General features: G+C 41.1%; 1 protein-coding gene and 1 long non-coding RNA gene across 5 annotated transcripts in view; one reads left to right on the top strand and one right to left on the bottom strand.

The window, feature by feature from the left end:
* MELK (maternal embryonic leucine zipper kinase) overlaps positions 1 to 6,256 on the bottom strand; it is a 92,904-nt gene extending 86,648 nt beyond the window's left edge. For all 3 annotated transcript variants that reach the window (XM_019454480.2, XM_019454482.2, XM_019454483.2), the window contains exon 1: positions 6,101 to 6,256. The gene's annotated coding sequence lies outside the window, so the exon portion shown is untranslated. The remainder of the gene's footprint in view (positions 1 to 6,100) is intronic.
* Positions 6,257 to 6,360: 104 nt separating this feature from the next.
* Positions 6,361 to 22,531, top strand: part of LOC109270140 (uncharacterized) — a 54,911-nt gene continuing 38,740 nt past the window's right edge. Inside the window, exon 1 of one of the 2 annotated variants that reach the window (XR_002081449.2) lies at positions 6,361 to 6,459. This is a non-coding gene — a long non-coding RNA (uncharacterized LOC109270140). Of the gene's footprint in view, positions 6,460 to 14,754; positions 15,222 to 22,531 lie in introns of those variants that run through there. The other variant, XR_008424252.1, reaches the window with a different exon arrangement.

Below are 22,531 nucleotides of genomic sequence, written 5' to 3'. Positions count from 1 at the left end.
TGTGTGGAGCACAGAGCCTGCATGAGATTCATTCATTCATTCATTCATATTCTCTCTCTCTCTCTCTCTCTCTCTCTCTCTCTCTCCCCCCACCTCCTGCTCACATGCACTCTCTCTCTCTCAAAATAAATAAATAAACTTAAAAAAAAAAAAAAGAAAATCATAGGGAAGAGAAAATACATTTACAGTATTGTACCCTATTTACCAAAAAAAATCCATGTATAAGTGGATTCACAAATTTCAAAATCATGTTGTTCAGGGTCAGCTATACTTTCAAGAATGTAACAAAAAATATATAAAAATTAGTTGTAAAAACGTCTTTGGTAGATATTGTTTGATTTTGTCTTCCTGCATTTTAAAATAAGGTAGAATTTAAAAAAAAAAAAACAAGGACAAGTAGGGCCCTATTGTGTACATGACTGCATAAGGTCACACTCTTATCAGCTTTGTCTTATTTGTGGAAGATATGCTCTTAGTTGGTTTTAACTAGAGATTAGCAGTATCTGACAGAAGTGCTACTGCAATCAGACTGTCAACCCTGAATTTTTGTTTATTCATTTATCATACAGATGTGTTTACTGAGCACCTACACTGTGCCAGACCTGCGCTTTGCACTAAGCCTTAAAATGCAGAAGGAAAGAAAGGTGGTTCCTGCCCTCATGAATCTCACATTCTAGCGGAAAAGACAGTAAGCAAATAATTAAAATTTGTCATAAATACTGGGAAAGAAATAAGCAACAATGGTGAGAATGGGTTGCTGAGACGGTAATATTTAAGTCAAGATCCGATTCAAAGGATGAAAAGTGAGAAAAAGAAAATCAGCCCTCAGGCAATCAAATTGGAGGTGGTTAAAATAATAATCCTTTCTTACATTGATTGCTGTTTTCTCATCCATGACATCCTCCCACCTCTTGCTTCCTAAGATACCCACATGCTGAAATGCCCCAGCTCTTTGACAGTATCCATTCTAAAACGGGTTCTTGCTTCCCTAATCCTTTCTTAAAATCACCACCATAAACTCAGATCCTAGAAGGCCCTTCTCATTCCCTAGTAAGTATGGTTTCTCTTGCTGCAGCAAGCTTATTACACCTAATATTTTTTACTACAGATGTGTTCTTAGTGGTTTTTGGTCGACAGACTTTAACAGGAGTCATTAGCCCAAAAAGAATGAGAAGATGAGTACTGGGAAAAGAGGGAATTTTAGGTGCAAAGATTCCAGGGAAAAAAAAAAAAAAGCTGACATGTACTGAACTGAAACTGCTTTTAGAGGTCCCAGCAAATGGAAATGCAGATTTGGAGCAGGGACAATGGGTTAGCCACATGAAAAAAAAAGAATACTGGATCTCTCTCTCACACCACACACAAAATCAGTTACAGTTAGTATAAAGACTTAAAAGTGAAAGACAAATCTTTAAAATGCAGACAGCTAAGGTCTTGCCCACACCAGACCTATATCTAGGAGTGGGAAAAGGCAGAAAGAAACGGAAAAGTAAGAATTAAAAGAACACCGTTTCATAGAAGCCAAGAAGGAAGAAAAAGGTAAAACAGTAAAAGATAATTTCTAGGAAGCAGATTTCTAAAACTTTCTAAAAGTGCACATTTATATATAGGTCAAGTCCTAGGACATGAGTTTTGGTGTTGCAAAGTGGAGCTTTCATTATGAGTAGACATGGGGTAAAAGATCTCTGAACCTACAGAGAAATGGTTTCTTTAAGGGACTCTCCTTTCCAGAGGGTGGTATGGAAGGACAGGACTAGGGATTTCACCTTGGGAGGAGATGCCCTGACACCCCTTAGAAAGCCAAGCAGGAATCAGAAGGCCCAGGAAAGCAGAGATCACTGAGTCAGGCACAAAGAATGTCCCATCTAGGCCAGCACAGCACACCAGGACTCTAAAGTTCACAAAGGGGTTTGAAGCCAATGCCCAGCTAGAGATGAAATCCTCCCTTTGCCTGGCCTCACCCCTATGCACAAATCTCCCTTGGTGACCTAGCAGTGGAGTAGCTGTGACAGAATAGGGTTCAGGATCCTCAGACCCATTCTCACTAACATTTCAAAAAATTAAGTGAGTACATGCATATCCAACTGGGACTTGGGAAGCAAGTTCCACCTGGAAACTTCATTACTGCCTCTCAGTAGTGGACACCTGGTATTGGCGCTCATTTCTAGAACCAGATAGTCTCCCTTCACTGACAGGCAGACCTCTAGCAAGCCACCGAAGGCTCAGATTGATGGGTGGCCAGCACCATGTTCACTACCTTCACATTCTCTGTTCTTCATCCTGTCTCACCCAGAGCTGAGTGGCCAGCATGTTACTAAGCCTTAATAATGGTCATGACTTTGGAAGATCTAGAACGCACGTTCAACCTCAGAAGTGTGGTAAGTTTATAAAAGAAAAGGAGAGGGGTGATTGGGTGGCTCATTTGGTTGAGCGTCCAACTTCAGCTCAGGTCATGATCTCCCGGTTGCCAAGTTCGAGCCCCATGTCCCGCATTGGGCTCTGTGCTGACAGCTCAGAGCCTGGAGCCTGCTTTGGATTCTGTGTGTGTCTCTCTCTCTGCCCCTCCCCCGCTCATGCTCGCTTGCTGTCTGTCTCAAAAATAAAATAAACATTAAAAAAAAATTTTAGATGGGGCGCCTGGGTGGCTCAGTCGGTTGGGCGTCCGACTTCAGCTCAGGTCAGGATCTCGCGGTCCGTGAGTTCGAGCCCCGCATCGGGCTCTGGGCTGATGGCTCAGAGCCTGGAGCCTGCTTCCAATTCTGTGTCTCCCTCTCTCTCTGACCCTCCCCCGTTCATGCTCTGTCTCTCTCTGTCTCAAAAATAAATTAAAAAAAGTTAAAAAAAAAATTAAAAAAAAAAATTTTAGAAAAGGAGGTCCTTAACACAGTGAGGATAGGCATCTTCTTAAATCAAAGAAGAGAAAAAACTGAATGAAATAATCAAAAAAAGCCCAGGAGCCTCAAAGGATATTTTTTCAAAGATCCTTTTAAATCTCCTTTTAAAATGCATAAAGCACTCTGATTCCATGAATCATTTTACTTAGAGATAAAAGATAAATTATGGTCAGTGAGTAAAAAGCCTTCAAAAATTTGGTCAGTGAACAAAACGCTATAGCAGAAGCTCTGGAAAGGAAATTCAAACTCAAGAAAAAACATCAGCCTTAAAAAAAAAAAATAGTTTTAATTTCAATGTCAAAGCTATTATAGCAAGAAAGATAAAGATCATGGGCAAAAGACATTCTGATCCAATAAAGAGTAGCCATTTCCTAGGAAGAGACGGCACTGGACCAACTTAATAAGCAGATTGAATTTTTAATCTAGCTGAATCTGCATGAATGGGGTAGGGCAACAGAAGAAGCAGTCAGGCCACAGTAAAGTTGGGGATATACAAAGGAACTTTTTTTTAGTTTATTTATTCATTTTGAGAGAGAGACAGAGAGAACAAGCAGGGGAGGGGCAGAGATTAAAAGAGACAGAATCCCAGCAGGCTCTGCATCATTAGCGGAGAGCCAGGCTCAAACTCACAAACCACAAGATCATGGCCTGAGCTGAGATCAAGAGTCAAAGCCACCCAGGTGCCCCCACAATGGAACAGTTCTTCCACTGGAGTGGCAAGTTACTTCAGGCAAGGAGATATCACAGTGATCATATTTATTCTCACTGGCACCTAAGGCACAGGATAAAATATATCCTTAACAGCAGTACTAATTAAGAAATCTTTTAAAGAGTATTTGTCAGTGGGGCAAAGATGGGAATGAAGTGGAACCACCCCAAAAAGGCAGGAAACATAGGAACTAAGAAATTTCAAAACAGGCAACAACAGCAGTAAAGGTATAGTCAACATAAAAAAATCTTTGGGCTCCTGGGGTGCCTGGACTGGCTCGGTCAGTAAAGCATGCGACTCCTGATCTCACAGTTGTGAATCTGAGCCCCACAGTGGGTGTAGAGATTACTTAAAAATAAAATCTTTAAAAAAAAAAAAAAGAAAGGAAAGAAAAAGAAAGGAAATCTTTGGGATCTTCATGAGGGAGAGGACAAAGAGCAGATTAGAAATGGGGGAAGGTCAGGTTATAAATCTGTTTACAAAGTTGCCTGCTATAAAAGTAGACAATCAGGTTCATTAGAGAGCAAAGCCCAACTAATACTGGGTATTGAGAACACATGGGTTAAAGAGGAAACACAAAGAGACATTTCAAAGCCTAAAGACAAAGAAATGGAAATGGGCAAAAGCTTCACAAAGTATAAGAATCCTACTTGCCACCACTGCCCATATCTAAATTCCATATAAAGGACTGGGCGATTCCAATTGCCACGCTCAAAAGGAGAAAATCATTTGTATGATGTTGAAAGGCACATCCCCCGATGAGGAATATAAGAATTCACCATTAACTTTTAATAGATTTCTCCCAAGTGAGTTTTGAACTTCCAGGTCATGGCCTCGAGTCAACTAGCAGAGATCAACTTGTGCCAATTTAAGATGGAACCACGCACCTTCTCTTTCTCTTTCCTTTTTATCTACTCCCCCCACCCTCCTATTACACCATGCTTTTGGATGAGTAATACAAACGTGGGCCTAAATTATATCTACTGAATCCAGGGATCATCATTTTGGCTGCTTTTGGAAGAAAACTGGTGTTTGCGTTGCAAACTGCTTTAATGACAACAGATTTTACTTGGTTTTTAAATTTTGTGGATGTGGAGCTGGTTGCAAATATTCTTAAGTGCCCTGTTTATCCTCAAAAGTTTGGAAATATACAACACAAGAAGAACAGGGCTGGAGGAACCCAATTCTGTAGCTGCTTAAAGGAGATGTATGATCAATGCGGAAGGCAGCCTCTCACCTGTGGATAATGAAGAAAACTAGACTCCAATCAGTTACCTGAACGTCCTCTGAGTGTGACTAAATAGAAGAACTGGGGGCATAAGCAATTGGGATGTTGCACTTCCCTGAGGAAACAAGCACTGCTTAGATAATAGGTTTATTATTAAATTTTATAGAAGAGCAACAAATTAGGGGCAATTTCGTACTAATAGTATTATTTGGGCTATGCTATTACTTGCTGGGTAATACGTTTACTTCATCTATGAGCTTGGTAAGATACTGATGCTGAAGATCTTTCAAATGAGAAGTAGAATACCGAATAGCTTATAATGTGGCCTTGTAATTGATACATTTAACATCCTGTCTTGCTCCCTTGCATTGGCTTCTGAGAGCACCAACGAAGAGGCATTCATTCCTAAAGACGTTCAGGGACTCATTTGCCCATCTGGAGTGGGTCCACAGTAGATACGGAGGAAAGATAGATCCACTGGTGAAACAAGCCCGTGAGGGTGTAGTAAAGGAGTTTCTGATTTCTCCCAAACAACACAGTAAACAGAAACCAAAATATGAACAAAAAAGGGAAAACTGGCTTCTAAGCAAAACTCCAGGTACCTCTGAAACCCACCGCCACGTTACCCCGTTCCACCACCAAAGAGAAATACCAAAGGTAAAGCTCAAGTACGATTATTCACCCAAGGTGCTTGCTTGGGACGCTCGCCTCTAGGAGTTTCCCTTTTTCCCACCGGTTTCTTGGTGGTGCTGCTCCTTTTACTGCTTTGGCAGTCAGGGCATAACCCTTTTTGCGCGAGCCTCTTAAGCCACTACTTTGGGAAGGCGAAGGAAGAGGAAGGATTTGGACTCTGAAAAGGGGGTGGTAACACACAACACATTTCCTTTTGAACTGCACTGCCCCAGTAAACTGGGTTGTACGAACAGAATTAATTTGGAACCCTTCCTTCAACTTCTTTTCGCGGAGACAGGGTCACGGAAACGTGGCAGGCATGGAAATTCACAACTCTCGCAGTCTCCTCAGCGGCAAACGCTTTGCCTGCACCTCAGTAACCCTGAGGTAGGTAGGATCACTATCCCCACTCACAAAGGAGAAAACTGGGGCGTCGGAAAGGCTGACTATATCAACCGGGAAGTGGGTTCGCAAGTGAGGTTCCGGGGAAATTCTCCAGTCTGCGGAGAGCCAAGAACAAGCCGGGCTCGCGCCGCCACTCCCCCACGCCGCGCATAGCTCCGACCCTGGCCCTCATCTACGGCGGGAGACACTGACCTGAGGGGCAGAGGGGTGGAGAGCCGGGGGGGCGGGGCCGGGTGGAAGCACACAGGAGGCGGCCAGCTGTCCCGAGCGAAGCAGCGAGCGCCCAGAGCCCCTGGTAAGCTTTGGAATCGTCTGGTTCTGGCCGCTTCCGCCCGCCAAGGAAATCAAAACTCCCGGGCCGGAAGGGGCGGGGCGGGGCGCGGCGGGGGCGCGCGCGGCGCCGGGAGCGGGTGAGGCGGGGACGCGCGGGCGCGCTCTAACCGGGACCGGAAGGGCTGGGCAGGGAACCGGGCGGCCAGTTTTTCTCCGGCTAGGCGAGGCTCTGTGACGTGACGTCTTGGTCTTCAGACGGGGTACGCCTTCACCGGAGGGTATGTAAAGAGTCTGCAGGGGGCGTGGACGTGCAAAGTTTCCACATAATTCTACCTTCTTACGCCCTGCTTCCTAAAATTGATCTGCAGAGAAGTCGCTGGTCTTAATGGTTATCATTTCGTCCTCCCCTTGCCTAGTGGCCCTTCTCTCACCCATCAAATACTAGTATACTCTCACCTCTCCAAATCACACTAAAATGTATTGCCACCAGGTGTAAAACCCTCAGGGGCCAAATTAATTGTCCTTTAAGTTATTATGGGTCCCAAAATCACTAACCCAGCATCACACTGGAAATCTTTCTTAATACAGTTCACTATCTGGTCATTATTTATGTGATTTTCATTGCTGTGTGAATTACAATGGTAATGGTAACTCTATCTGGAAGAAAAAATTAAAAATATAGCCACAGGAAAGAACATTAAGTATAAATTCGCATAGGGGCGCCTGGGTGGCTCGGTCGATTAAGCGTCCAACTTCGGCTCAGGTCATGATCTCACAGTCCGTGAGTTCGAGCCCCGCGTCGGGCTCTGTGCTGATGGCTCAGAGCCTGGAGCCTGTTTCAGATTCTGTGTTTCCCTCTCTCTCTGCCCCTCCCCTGTTCATGCTCTGTCTCTCTCTGTCTCAAAGATAAATAAACGTTAAAAAAAAATTAAAAAAAAAATTCGCATATGCATTTTTAAAAAAAATTTTAATGTTTATTTTTGAGAGAGAGGACAGAGTGTGAGTGGGGGAGGGGCAGAGAGAGAGGGAGACACAGAATCCAAAGCAGCCTCCAGGCTCAGCTGTCAGCACAGAGCCCAGCGCTGGGCTTGAGCTCGGGAACTGTGAGATCAGGACCTGAGCCGAAGTCTGCCGCTTAACTGACTAAGCCACCCAGGTGCCCCTGCATATGTATTTTTAAAATAGACCTGACTTTTAGAGCAGTTTTAGGTTCACAGGAAATTTGAGGGGCTCCTAAACACCTGCTCCCACGCATGCATAGCCACCCCCATTATTTTTTTTTTTTTTTTTTTTTTTTTATTTTTGGGACAGAGAGAGACAGAGCATGAATGGGGGAAGGGCAGAGAGAGAGGGAGACACAGAATCGGAAACAGGCTCCAGGCTCCGAGCCATCAGCCCAGAGCCTGACGTGGGGCTCGAACTCACGGACCGCGAGATCGTGACCTGGCTGAAGTCGGACGCTTAACCGACTGCGCCACCCAGGCGCCCCACCACCCCCATTATTAATATCCCTCATCAAATCACCAAAGTGGTACATTTGTTCCAACTGATGAACCTACATTGACACCCAAAGACCATAGTTCATATCAGGGTTCCCTCTTGGTGTGTACATTTTATGAGTTTAGACAAATGTATAATGACATGTATCCACCATTATAGTATCATACAGAGTAATTTCACTGCCCTAAAAATTCTCTGCTCTACCTGCCTATATATAATATATATGTGTACAACATACAACATATATTGTATATATGATATATATTATTTTACTTATATTGTATATGCCTATTTTACTTCATTGCGGTAACATATATACAATATATATGTGTACAATATATATAACATATTGTACAATGTATGTGTGTGTGTGTGTATATATATATATATATAGTATACATTATATATATCCAGCACTCTATTTTACTTCATTGCAGTAAAACATTATATATAGGGGCGCCTTGGGTGGCTCAGTTGGTTAAGCGTCCGACTTCGGCTCAGGTCACCATCTCCCAGTTTGTGAGTTCCAGCCCCGTGACAGGCTCTGTGCTGACACCTCAAAGCCTGGAGCCTGCTTCAGATTCCGCGTCTCCTCCTCTCTGTGCCCCTCCCATGCTCATGCTCTGTCTCTCTCTGTCTCTCAATAATGAATGTTAAAATTTTTTTTAAATTATGTACATAATATGTAATATATGTATAATTAATATAATTATATATAAATATATATGTGTGTACAATATATATGTGTACAATATATAATTTTTTTAACTTTAATTTTTAAAATTTATATCCAAATTAGTTAGCATATAATGAAACAATGATTTCAGGAGTAGATTCCTTAATGCCCCTTACCCATTTAGCCCATCTCCCCTCCCACAACCCCTCCAGAAACCCTCAGTTTGTTCTCCATATTTATGAATCTCTTCTGTTTTGTCCCCCTCCCTGTTTTTATATTATTTTTGTTTCCCTTCCCTTATGTTCATCTGTTTTGTCTCTTAAAGTCCTCATATGAGTGAAGTCATATGATTTTTGTCTTTCTCTGACTGACTAATTTCACTTAGCATAATACCTTCTAGTTCCATCCATGTAGTTGCAAATGGCAAGATTTCATTCTTTTTGATTGCCGAGTAATACTCCATTGTATATATACCACATTTTCTTTATCCATTCATCCATCGATGGACATTTGGGCTCTTTACATACTTTGGCTATTGTTGATAGTGCTGCTATAAACATGGGGGTGCATGTGTCCCTTGGAAACAGCACACCTGTATCCCTTGGATAAATGCCTAGTAGTACAATTGCTGGGTCGTAGGGTAGTTCTATTTTTAGTTTTTTGAGGAACCTCAATACTGTTTTCCAGAGTGGCTGCACCAGCTTGCATTCCCACCAACAATGCAAAAGAGATCCTCTTTCTCCGCATCCTCACCAACATCTGTTGTTGCCTGAGTTGTTAATGTTAGCCATTCTGACAGGTGTAAGGTAGTACCTCATTGTGGTTTTGGTTTGTATTTCCCTGATGATGAGTGATGTTGAGCATTTTTTCATGTGTCAGTTGGCCATCTGGATGTCTTTGGAGAAGTGTCTATTCATGTCTTTTGCCCATTTCTTCACTGGATTATTTGTTTTTTGGGTGTTGAGGTCGATAAGTTCTTTATAGATTTTGGATACTAACCCTTCATCTGATAAGTCATTTGCAAATATCTTCTCCCATTCTGTCGGTTACATTTTAGTTTTCCTGATTGTTTTCTTTGCTGTGCAGAAGCTTTTTATTTTGATAAGGTCCCAGTAGTTCATTTTTGCTTTTGTTTCCCTTGCCTTTGGAGACGTGTTGAGTAATAAGTTGCTGCAGCCAAGATCAAAGAGGTTTTTGCCTGCTTTCTCCTTGAGGATTTTGATGGCTTCCTGTCTTAAATTGAGGTCTTTCATCCATTTTGAGTTTATTTTTGTGTATGGTGTAAGAAAGTGGTCCAGGTTCATTCTTCTGCATGTCGCTGTCCAGTTTTCCCAGCACCACTTGCTGAAGAGACTGTCTTTATTCCATTGGATATTCTTTCCTGCTTTGTCAAAGATTAGTTGGCCATAAGTTTGTGGGTCCATTTCTGGGTTCTCTCTTCTGTTCCATTGATCTGAGTGTCTGTTCTTGTGCCAGTACCATACTGTCTTGATGATTACAGCTTTGCAGTATAGCTTGTAGTCTGGGATTGTGATGCCTTCTGCTTTGGTTTTCTTTTTCAAGGTTGCTTTGGCTATTCGGGGTCTTTTCTGGTTTCATACAAATTTTAGGATTATTTGTTCTAGCTCTGGTGGGTTTTTTTTTTTTTTGCTGGTGTTACTTTGATAGGGATTGCGTTGAATATGTAGATTGCTTTGGGTAGTATTGACATTTTAACAATATTTGTTCTTCCTATCCAGGAGCATGGAATCTTTTTCCATTTCTTTGTGTCTTCTTCAATTTCTTTCATAAGATTTCTATAGTTTTCAGTGTCTAGATTTTTCACCTCTTTGGTTAGATTTATTCCTAGGTATTTTATGTTTTTTTTGTGCAACTGTAAATGGGATTGAATCCTTGATTTCTCTTTCTGTCACTTCATTGTTGGCGTATAGGAATGCAACCGATTTCTGTGCATTGATTTTATATCCTGCCACTGTGCTGAATTTAGGGATCAGTTCTAGCAGTTTTTTGGTGGAATCTTTTGGGTTTTCCATATAGAGTATCATGTCATCTGTGAAGAGTGAAAGTTTGATCTCCTCCTGGCCGATTTGGATGCCTTTTATTTCTTTGTGTTGTCTGATTGCAGAGGCTAAGACTTCCAATACTATGTTGAATAACAGTGGTGAGAGTGGACATCCCTGTCTTGTTCCTGACCTTAGGGGGAAAGCTCTCAGGTTTTCCCCATTAAGGATTATATTAGCATTGGGTCGTTCATATATGGCTTTTATGATCTCAGGGTATGATCCTTCTATCCCTACTTTCTTGAGGGTTTTTACCAAGAAGGTTTGCTGTATTTTGTCAAATGCTTTCTCTGTATCTATTGAGAGGATCATATGGTTCTTGTCCCTTCTTTTATTGATGTAATGAATCACATTGTTTTGTGGATATTGAACCAGCCCTGCATCCTAGATATAAATCCCACTTGGTCGTGGTGAATAATTTTTTTAATGTATTGTTGGATCCAGTTGGCTAATGTCTTGTTGAGGATTTTTGCTTCCATGTTCATCAGGGAAATTGATCTATAGTTCTTTTTAGTGGGGTCTCTGTCTGGTTTTGGAATCAAGGTAATGCTGGCTTCATAGAAAGAGTTTGGAAGTTTTCCTTCCATTTCTATTTTTTGGAGCAGCTTCAAGAGAATAGGTGTTAACTCTTCCTTAAATGTTTGGTAGAATTCCCCTGGAAAGCCATCTGGTCCTGGACTCTTGTTTTTTGGCAGATTTTTGATTACTAATTCAATTTCCTTACCGGTTATGAGTGTGTTCAAATTTTCTATTTCTTCCTGTTTCAGTTTTGGTAGTGTATATGTTTCCAGGAATTTGTCCATTTCTTCCAGATTGCCCATTTTATTGGCATATAATTGCTCGTAATATTCTCTTGTTATTGTTATTTCTGTTGTGTTGGTTGTGATCTCTCCTCTTTCATTCTTGATTTTACTTATTTGGGTCCTTTCCTTTTTCTTCTTGATCAAACTGGCTAGTGGTTTATCAATTTTCTTAATTCTTTCAAAGAACCATCTTCTGGTTTCATTGATCTGTTCTGGGTTTTTTTTGGTTTCGATGGCATTAATTTCTGCTCTAATCTTTATTATTTCCTATCTTCTGCTGGTTTTGGGTTTTATTTGCTGTTCTTTTTCCAGCTCCTTAAGGCGTAAGGTTAGGTTCTGTATCTGTGATTTTTCTTCCTTCTTTAGGAAGGCCTGGATTGCTATATACTTTCCTCTTATGACTGCCTTTGCTGGATCCCAGAGGTTTGGGGTTGTGGTGCTATTATTTTCAATGACTTCCATATACTTTTTAATTTCTTCTTTAACTTCTTGGTTAGCCCATTCATTCTTTAGTAGGATGTTCTTTAGTCTCCAAGTATTTGTTACCTTTCCAAATTTTTTTTTATGGTTGATTTCGAGTTTCATAGCATTGTGGTCTGAAAATATGCACAGTATGATCTCGATCTTTTTGTACTTACTTAGGGCTGATTTGTGTCCCAGTATATGGTCTGTTCTGGAGAACGTTCCATGTGCACTGGAGAAGAATGTATATTCCCCTGCTTTAGGATGAAATGTTCTGAATATATCTGTTAAGTTCATCTGGTCCAATGTGTCATTCAAAGCCATTGTTTCCTTGTTGATGTTTTGATTAGATGATCTGTCCATTGCTGTGAGTGGGGTGTTGAAGTCTCCTACTATTATGGTATTACTATCGATGAGTTTCTTTATGTTTGTGATTAATTGATTTATATATTTGGGTCCGTCCACATTTGGCGCATAAATGTTTACAATTGTTATGTCTTCTTGGCTATAGACCCCTTGATTATAATGCCCTTCTGCATCTCTTGATACAGGCTTTATTTTAAACTCTAGATTGTCTGATATAAGTATGGCTACTCTGGCTTTCTTGTGTTGACCATTAGCATGATAGATGGTTCTCCATCCCCTTATTTTCAATCTGTAGGTGTCTTTAGGTCTAAAGTGGGTCTCTTGTAAATAGCATATAGATGGATCTTGTTTTCTTATCCATTCTGTTACCCTATGTCTTTTGATTGGAGCATTGAGTCCATTGATGTTTAGAGTGAGTACTGAAAGATATGAACTTATTGCCAGTATGATGCTTGTAGAGTTGGAGTTTCTGGTGGTGTTCTTTGGTCCTTTCTAATCTTTTGTTGCTTTTGGTATTTATTTATTTATATATATATTTTTTTCATCTTTTCTCCCCTCAGAGAGTCCCCCTTAAAATTTCTTGCAGGGCTGGTTTAGTGGTCACAAACTCCTTTAATTTTTGTTTGTCTGGGAAACTTTTTATCTCTCCTATTTTGAATGACAGCCTTGCCAGATAAAGAATTCTTGGCTGCACATTTTTCCGATTCAGCACATTGAATATATCCTGCCACTCCTTTCTGGCCTGCCAAGTTTCTGTGGATAGGTTTGCTGCAAACCTGATCTGTCTTCCCTTGTAGGTTAAGGACTTTTTTTCCCTTGCTGCTTTCATGATTCTCTCCTTGCCTGAGTATTTTGTGAATTTGACTATGATATGCCTTGTTGATGGTCGGTTTTTGTTGCATCCAATGGGGGTCCTCTGTGCTTCCTGGATTTTGATGTCTTTGTCTTCCCACAGGTTAGGAAGGTTTTCCGCTATGATTTGCTCACATAACCCTTCTACCCCTATTACTCTCTCTTCCTCCTCTGGGACCCCTAGGATTCTGATGTTGTTCCTTTTTGATGAGTCACTGATTTCTCTAATTCTTAAATCATGCTCTTTTGCCTTAGTCTCCCTCTTTTTTCCTGCTTCATTATTCTCTATAAGTTTGTCCTCTATATCACTGATTCTCTGTTCTGCCTTGTCCATCCTTGCTGCCACCGCATCCATCCATGATTGCAGCTCAGTTATAGCATTTTTAATTTCCTTCTGGCTATTTTTTACTTCTTTTATCTCTGCAGAAAGGGATTCTAATCTATTTTTGACTTCAGCTAGTATTCTTATTATCATGATTCTAAATTCTGGTTCAGACATCTTGCTTGTATCTGTGTTGGTTAAATCCCTGGCTGTCATTTCTTCGTGCTCTTTCTTTTAGGGTGAATTCCTTCGTTTTGTCATTTTGAAGGGAGAAAAGGAATTAACGAGGTAGAAAAATTGAAATTAAAAAAATTAAAATTAAAAAATATTAAAAATTAAAAACACATACACAAAAATCGAATAGATGATGCTAGATCCTAGGTGTGTTTTGGTCTGGGTGTTGAAAGTGGTTTGACAGATTAGAGAAACGAAAAAAAAAAAAAGGGAGGGGTAGAACAAAAAAAAGGAAATCATTTAAGAATTGAAAAAATGAATACACTAAAGTAGACTAAAATGGATGATGTGGATAAAATAGAATTTGAAAAAATATACACAAAAGTAGAGAATATAGTAGAAAAAATTAAAGAAAAATATTTTTAATAAAAATTAAAAAGAAATATGAATTTTTTCATTTTCTGTATTTAAGAAGAAAGAAAAGAAACGAAAAAGAAAAAAGATAAAAAAAGAAAAGAAAAAAATGAAATCGTTTGAAAATTTGAAAAAGTGAATACACTGTAGTAGACTGAAATAAAATGATGGGAGTAAGATAGAATTTGAAAAAAATTTACATAAAAGCAAAAAATATAGTAATAAAAATTAAATACAATTTTTAAAAAAGAAATTGAAAGTAAAAATGAAATTTTTCTCTTTCTGCATTCAAGAAAAAGAAAAGAAATGAAAAAGAGAAAAAGAAAAAGAAAAAAACAGGAAATTTTTTGAAAATTTGAAAAGGTGAGTACACTGAAGTAGACTAAAATAAAATGATGGAAGTAGAATTTGAAGAAATTTACACAAAAGTAAAAAATATAGTAATAAAAATTAAAGACAGATATTTTTAATAAAAATTGAAAATATTGAGTTTTTTCTCTTTCTGTATTCAAGAAAAAGAATTGTAAAAGAGAAAAAGGAAAAAGAAAAAAAAAAGAAAAAAAAATTGAATAGATGAATCTGCTAACAGATTGAAGTAGGACTGAAATTGCTTCGTTTTCCCCTAGAGGTCAATCCATGTAGCTCTTTGTAGTCCATAAATTAATCCGGCGGTGAGGTTTGTGTTCTTGAAGAGCGAAGTTGGCCCGGTTGGGTGGGGCTCAGTGTAACTGCTCTGTTGTCCACTAGATGGCGCTGCTAGCCTACTGGGGTGGATTGTTGCGGTGCCCGTAGGTGCGCATGCACAAGAATGGTGAAAATGGCGCCACCCAGCTACCCAGTCTGTTCTCCCGGATCAGCAGTCGCACACTGGTCCTCCGTCTTCAGCTCTCATCCATTCCCCGCTTTTCCACTCTCTGTGACCAGGCCCCAGAGTACTTCTCTCCCAAGTTTTGTCTCAGATGCGGCTGTTTTCCCCAGCCCCTTACTTCAGAAGGACTGCAGTTTGACCCGTTCCGCCCCCCTGCAGGAGGGTCTCACCAAGCAATGGCCGAATGAGCAATGGCTGAATGTCAGCTGGAACGCCCGCTGGACCATGCTGTTGCCGGTGCCCCGAGACTGCGGCCAGGTGCCAGCCCGCCCCCAAAAAAGATCACGAGACAGTGTAGCATCAGCGTTTCAGGGATTATGGAAAATCGCAACACACATCTGGCACCAGGCTTCACCGTCAACGACCTTGCCCCAGCACCAGTGAATGTGGCTGCCTTCTGGGGTCTGCTGGGACCAGGTGGCTTCAATAGTCTCTACCAAATGTCCTTCCAGAAGTGGAACTGCTTTTCCTCGTGTGGCCTGAGAACCTCCCGGACCCCACTCTGTTCCTGGATATTCGTCCTTCCCACCAGAGCACCTCCAGGTATCGAGCTGCAGAGTTGCAGCCTTTGCGCTCCCCTTGTTTACAGTCTTAATGGAATTTAAACCCTCTCCTTTCTCCTTTCTCCTTTCTCCCTTTTTAGTTTAGTCCCTGTGGCTGTTTCCAATTTTCCACTTTCTCTCCAGCTGCTTTTGGGGAGGGGTGCTTTTCCCGTATGCTTCCCCCCTCCCCAGTCTCCGTCCTCTCTCTGCCCGCAAAAGGGGTTCCCTATGTTTCGTGGCTTCTTGCTCCCCAAGTTCAGTTCTTCTTGCTCCCCAAGTTCAGCTCTTTGTGTTGCGTACCTGCTGAGTTCTGTGGTTCATATTATACAGATTGTTGTGTTAATCTTCCAATCAGTTTTCTAGGCGTGTAGGATGGTTTAGTGTTGGTCTGGCTGTATTTCATGGACGCGAGACACACAAAAAGCTTCCGTGCTGTTCCCCCATCTTGGCTCCTCTCTATGTGTACAATATATAATACATAATATACAATATTAATATATAACATTAAGATATTATATATAATATATTGTACACACATGTATTTACATATAATTATATTAATTATATACATATATATTGTACATATATAATTTTTTACTGCAATGAAGTAAAATAGGGTGCTGGATAAAAGGTTTTCAAGCAGAAAAAATTACATTAAGATAGAATATAAATATGAGTCAGGAGGGGAGAAAAAAGGAGAAATGAAGAAGTGTTAAAAAGAAGCTGTGGGGGTGCCTGGGTGGCTCAGTTGGTTGAGTGTTGGACTCTTGATTTCGGCTCAGGTCATAATCTCACAGTTGGTGAAATCAAGCCCGGTATGGCTCTGTGCTGTCATCACAGAGCCTGCTTGGAATTCTGTCTCCCTCTCTCTCTCCCTTACTCCCTCTTGTGTGCTCACTTGCTCTCTCTCTCTCTCAAAATAATAAACATTAAAAAAGAAGAAGAAGAAAAAGAAGCTGTGTATTTTTATTTGTGTAACTTTTTAATGGATGATGGTGGATATCAAATCACTCAGTATTTCCAGTCCAGTGGAAGTGGATGTTTAAAGGAGTGATGTTACAGCTTTATTCTAAAATGTACATAATAATCCAGCTTTTTAAAGAAATATTTATAATAATCCAAAAACTACATCCTTTGACCATTCAAAATTAGGAGAAAATTTAGATGTCTACTTTTTCAAAATTATTTTGAGTATACATATTTTAAAGAGTTTGGATATTACTGAATTAAGGAGAGTAATTATGCCACAAGGCAAAACAGTTCAGTACAAGGAGGCAGGGCTCTGAGTTGCGAGGCCTGAAGGAAGTGGCTGATCCTCTGCGGGCCTATTTCCTCGTATGATTAAGAAAGAGGTCGGATTACGATTGTGCCGCTCCCTGTTTCATGAGTCACTTAACTGGGTGGGTCTGGCCATTTGGGATGTAACGTCTCTACCAGTAATTACACCATTAGCAGCAATAATAAAATCCACTATGATTTTTTTGAGCAGATAATGTGCACTTACATACATCATCTCTAAACCAAATGTCTGCCCCTCTCACTCAGGGTAATATGTGCTATTCATTCTTCCATCAGTCACCAGTGCCTACCCTATGCCAGACCCTCTGTTCAGGGCAATGCCAGAGAAAGGAAAAAAGAGATGTGGCTTCTGTAGCTCACAGACAGAAGAGCCAGATTCAAATTCATAGACAACCAACTCTAATAAAGGGCCACACAAAAGTACTAAGTATCAGTGCACACAGCCATGCTGATTAGAGCTCAAAGAGGAGAACAATAATTTCTGACCAGGGGAATGAAATATTTTGTACTGGAGTTAGGCCTTGAGAAAAGAAAAAAAAAAAAAATCTGACAAGGGAAGAACATTCCCCAGACAGCAGGGCAAGGTATGTATCCAGAAGCACAGAGGCAAGAAAATACAAGTCTCTTCAGAGAAAGGCAGAACACGGGGTTAGGTAGAACACAGGGAACAGGGGGTGTGGCAAGAAAGGAAGAGCAGGTAAGCAGAGACTCACCTTGAAGGGCCTTGTGTGCCAGGCTAGAGTTGGGTGGGGTGCTGACCAGGAGAGGGAGATGAGCAGATGTGCATTTCAGAGAAAGACCAAGCAGCCACTCCACCAGCATAGGAGAATCCAGGCTTGGCAAAGCAGGGTAGGAACTGTGCTTCTGTGGTGGCAGAATGGATGCCTGGATGTCAGCACTGCATGTGGCTAAGTCATCAGTGGGGACGGGGAAGCAAAGGCTTCAGTCCTTCATAGCAATGCTGCTTTCATGACTAAGCCCAGGTTAGACGACCTCAAGCTAAAAAACATTCCTGTATCCCATCCAAGAGAAATTGGGAAGCCACACAAAATTAAGTTTTGGCCCATAGTCCTGCTAGAAAAGGAGATAGCTCTAAAAAAACCTATTAAAATACCTTAGAAATTTGATTTTGAAAACTACTTTGGGAATTTATTAAATTTCCTAATTTTGATCATGAAACTGGTTATGTAAAAGAATGTCCCTGTTCTTGGAAAAGCAGAGAGAGAGATAGAGAATGACGATGATGATGATGATGATGATGATGATGATGATGATGGTGATGATGATGATAGGGCAAAATGTGGAATTAGTGAATCTGGGTAAAAGGTGTGTGGGAGTTCCTTGTTCTGTTCTATTCTTGCAACTTTCCAATAAGTTTGCAATTGTATCAAAATACAAAGTAAGCAAACAATATCAGGAATATATTTCTTTAATTCTGTTTATTCCTTAGCCTCTTAGCACCTACCACAGGATCTTAACATTACCTTAAACAATGGTTTATCTCTTAAGCTTCCATTCTCTGCAGACACTGTTCTGGGGGTTGTATATACGTTATTTCTAATCCTGCAGAGCAGATATTCCTATTCCCATTTTATAGATGAGGAAACTGAAGCTCAAGAAATTTAATTATCTGGTAAGAAGCAGAGCCAGGGATCCAAAGCCCAGGTTTTTCCTGCTGTAGTTGGGTTAATGTTTGCTGAATTGAATGAGAGAAGTTTGAACAATTAAAGATTAAGGTACACACAAATTTAAGAGACTTTATGAATTAATAAGAATGATGATGAGCACCTTGACCAAAAGAGCACCCTCATCAATAGGCAAAGGCTAAATATGACACATTGGAATATTATGCAAACAGTTTTTCAAAAGAATTAGGTAAGTATACTGCCACTGGGGTTTCCAGGTAAAAGGAACATAGTAGGGACATATATATATTAAAAATATTATGGGGCGCCTGGGTGGCTCAGTCGGTTGGGCTTCCGACTTCGGCTCAGGTCACGATCTCACGGTCCGTGAGTTCGAGCCCCGCGTCGGGCTCTGGGCTGATGGCTCAGAGCCTGGAGCCTGCTTCCGATTCTGTGTCTCCCTCTCTCTCTGCCCCTCCCCAGTTCATGCTGTGTCTCTCTCTGTCTCAAAAATAAATAAAACGTTAAAAAAAAAATTAAAAAAAAAAATATTATCCACTATTTATCTAAAATTCAATATTCACAGGGCATAATATTTATTTTTAATTGCTATATCTGGCAACCCTAAATGCCATGGAAAAATGTCTGCTTTTTTGGTAAAAAAAAAAATAATAATAATAAGGTACTTATATAGATAAATAGCACAGCCCCATTTTTGTTTGGGAATGTGTATAAGTGGGGCGCCGGGGTGGTTCAGTCAGTTAAGTGTCCGACTTTGGCTCAGGTCATGATCTTACGGTTCATAGGTTTGAGCCCTGCCTCGTGCTCTGTGCTGACAGCTCAGAGCCTGGAGCCTGCTTCAGATTGTGTCTCTCTGGTTCTCTGGCTCTCTGTCCCTACTCCACTCATGCTTGCTCTCTCTCTCAAAAATAAACATTAACTTTTTTTTAGTATTTAACATTTTTTAAAAAACCATATAAGTATAAGAAAATGTCTGGAAAGGATATTCGTTGCAGTGTTAACATTCTCTCTAGAAAATGGAATTAGAGTATAGAGAGAAGACTCTTAGTTTTTACTTTACTACTATATTGCATGTATTTTTTTAAGCATTTATTTATTCCTGAGAGACAGGGACAGAGCAGGAACAAGGGACGGGCAGAGAGAGAGGGAGACAGAATCCGAAGCAGGCTCTAGGCTCCGAGGTGTCACCACAGAGTCCAATGCGGGGCTCAAACTCACAAACAATGAGATCATGACCTGAGCCCAAGTCAGCCGCTCAACCAACTGAGCCACCCAGGAGCCCCTGTTGTGTGTATTTTTAGTTGAAATATTTATTGAGATAATTATAGATTCACATGCAGTAGTAGTGAGAGAGAATGCAGAGAGATCCCTTGTATGCTTTGCTCTGTTTCCCTCTAAATAAGAAAACAAAAAAACAAAAACCTCTTTTTTTATTTTTCTATATTACTACTCACACTAAATACTCTGACACCAGCAGAATGTCTACAATTCAAATAAATTCTGACACTACCTACCTGGAGTTAGCATTAGACAACACAGATTAAGAGCTCAGTCCCACAGACTCCCACCCACTTCAGATGCCAGTCTGGAGTCCGGGCCTCCTGTACTTCAGACCAACCAGGTATAAATCAGGAGTTTCCATGCCCCCCTCCTCAGGTTTGATAATTTGCTAGAGCAGCTCATGGAACGCAGGAAAACAGTTTACTTACTACATTACTGGTTTATTCTAAAAGGATACAACTGAAGAGATGCCTAGGGGAAGGTATGTGGGAGGGGGCTCAGCTCGTCCAGGCCCTCTCCAGGCACATCACCCTCCCAGCACCTCCAGGCGTTATGCTCCCGGAAGCTCTCCGAATGCTTCGCTTAGGGTTTTCTATGGGGGCTTCACCGTGTAGGTATGATTGATTAAATCATGAGTCGCTCAAGTCCCAGCCTCCAGGTTGGAGGATGGGGCTGAAATTCCCAATTCTCTAATCACAAGGTTGGTTCCTCTGGCAAAAACCAGCCCCTCCATCCTTAGGGGCTTTCCAGGAGACTCCAGCCATTAGTCATCTCATTAACATAGAGAAATACCTTTACCTCTTCAGAGATTCCAAGGGTTTTAGGAACTGTGTGCTAGGGAAGGGGGAGGGGAGTAGGCAGAAGGCAAACGTATATTTCTTATTATGCCATATCCCCAATGGTCACATTTTGCAAAACAAATTCATCCAAAGTGTCACAAGTATCAATAGTGCCTTCCTTTTTATTGCTAAGTAGCCTTCCATGGTATGCGCACACATGTGCATGCATGCATGTGTGAGTGTGTACACACATGTTGAAGGACATCTGGGATGATTCCAGTTTGTAGCTATTACAAATAAAGCTGTTACGAACATTTATGTGAGGGTTATTGCATGCATTTTTAAACTAATTTTTAGATCTAAAAATAATAGCCTATGTAAAAATGTTAAAACATCAACATGACAAAGACAAATAAACTGAAAAGCAAGCAATAAACTGGGAAATATTTTCAATTTAAGCTTAGCCAAAATAAACTGGTGGTTGAGATTGCCTCTGGGGGACACTGACTGTCTAGAGGAAAGGGGAGAAAAAGAAGACTTTTTCACCACTTTGGCTTTGTCCTGATAAAGTTCATTGGTGTGTCAGGACCCACAAAATGAAGGACGCCCCCGTGGCCAGGCCCACGTCACAGATCTAAGCCTAAATCAGCCTGCACTTACAAGAACACCTGTCATGGAACCCTGATACCTTTTAGGGACCTGTTAGCCTTAGAAGGAAACCCCCAGCCTCCTAGCCAGTCATGCCCTGTTTCAGTATTGCTGCTTCTAATGCTCTGTAAAACTCACTCTTGCCCCAAATCCATGGGAAGAGTGCTTCACTGCTTGTGAGGCACCATGCTCCCCCAATCCATGGATTGTTTTCCTTTGCACAAAGGACATCAAGCTCGTTACTAAATTGTTTTAGTTTTGTCATTTGACAGTACCTTTTGAATTTTATACCAATGGTCGGTTCCAAAAGGTTTGTTGTCCTCGTGTGAATCCACAAACTCCGATTTTCCCTACCAGTCTTCTGGGGGTTTAGTGACTGCTGTGAGCACCCTGAAAATGGCGTCTTATGAGTCTATGAAGCCTGAGCTGTAATTCTCAGGAGAATACACACTCACCTCTGTGATCATACAGCCTTAGACACACCTTTCCAATATGCCACTTAACACCAAGGCTGATGCTTGGCCGCTCAAATGTTGCTCCCCTTGAGAGACTCTGTAAGACACAGGCCAGAGACCATGTCTGTGTGCCTGCTCCCAGCCTGGCACACAGCAGGAGCTCAATAAACTTTCTTTTTGAAATGTAAGGGGTGTGTGTGTGTGTGTGTGTGTGTGTGTGTGTGTGTGTGTGTGTGTGTGTGAAAGCTCAGCTTACTTTTGAGTTTGAATTCCCATTCTGCTAAGGAAGCAGAGATGTAATCTCAGGCTTTTGGAGCCCACCCCACAATTTCTCTTCCGCTTCATTAGGATGATGGAGACGAGCATCTGACCATTGGTCATCAGCCCATGCCAGTGACTGTCACTATGTCTCTCATTCCTGACAGCAAAGAACCTTCCAGTCTGGAAGCTCTCTTCCCTTCTGTGCCATCTAAGAGTGTGGAAATCAGGCTCCTCCTTTTTTGGAGTGAAAGAATCCCCAAGTTTGAACTTTGCCCCTTGAGGCTCTGTCTGGAAGGCAGGGCTTGTCCCTCCATACACCACCACGGTCTCTATCTTCATTACTTCCCCTCTGTCTTTTCTTTCTCCCAGCTGCAGGGAAACCTCTTCTTTGTTTGAGGGTAGGGTTTGGAAAGCCCTGCTCTCTCTCATAGAGATTCTGTCTATTTTTGGAGTCTACTCTATTTATGGAAAGGCATATATTTCTGGACAGCAAAGCAAGAAAGACTCCTTTGATTTTTTTTTTTTTAATTTCTATTACATCCCTTACCTAGGGACATAGACAACAAAAAAGGAGGAGGTGGATAGGGGAATAACTTGAGAGGAGGGTGTAAAACACATGGAGAAAGGAATACTGTTAAACATCTCAAAAAATATATATTCCAGCACACATAACAACTCACTACATTTTTAATGACATGTGAGTGAATGAGCATTCACCCCTGCCAAGGAAAAAAGTTATCCTGCATTGTCTCCCAGCTCCAACCTGGCTGCCATACTGTGTGTGCCTGAGAGCCATGACCATCAGAAGATGCCAGCTGGAGGGTCATCTATGGTAACTGAGCCCACAGATCACCCTCCTTGGGTACCAATAAATCTTGAAATAGCTTTCACTGCCAGTTCAGAAGCTATCCATACCAGCCAGGATTCCCAGAATCCCTGAAG

The sequence above is a fragment of the Panthera pardus genome, unplaced genomic scaffold, assembly GCF_024362965.1.
Source record: "Panthera pardus isolate Hobbes unplaced genomic scaffold, ASM2436296v1 HiC_scaffold_20, whole genome shotgun sequence".
Lineage (NCBI taxonomy): Eukaryota > Metazoa > Chordata > Mammalia > Carnivora > Felidae > Panthera > Panthera pardus.
The sequence above is the reverse complement of the archived record's forward strand: the minus strand, read 5'-3'. Positions and strand labels throughout refer to the sequence as shown.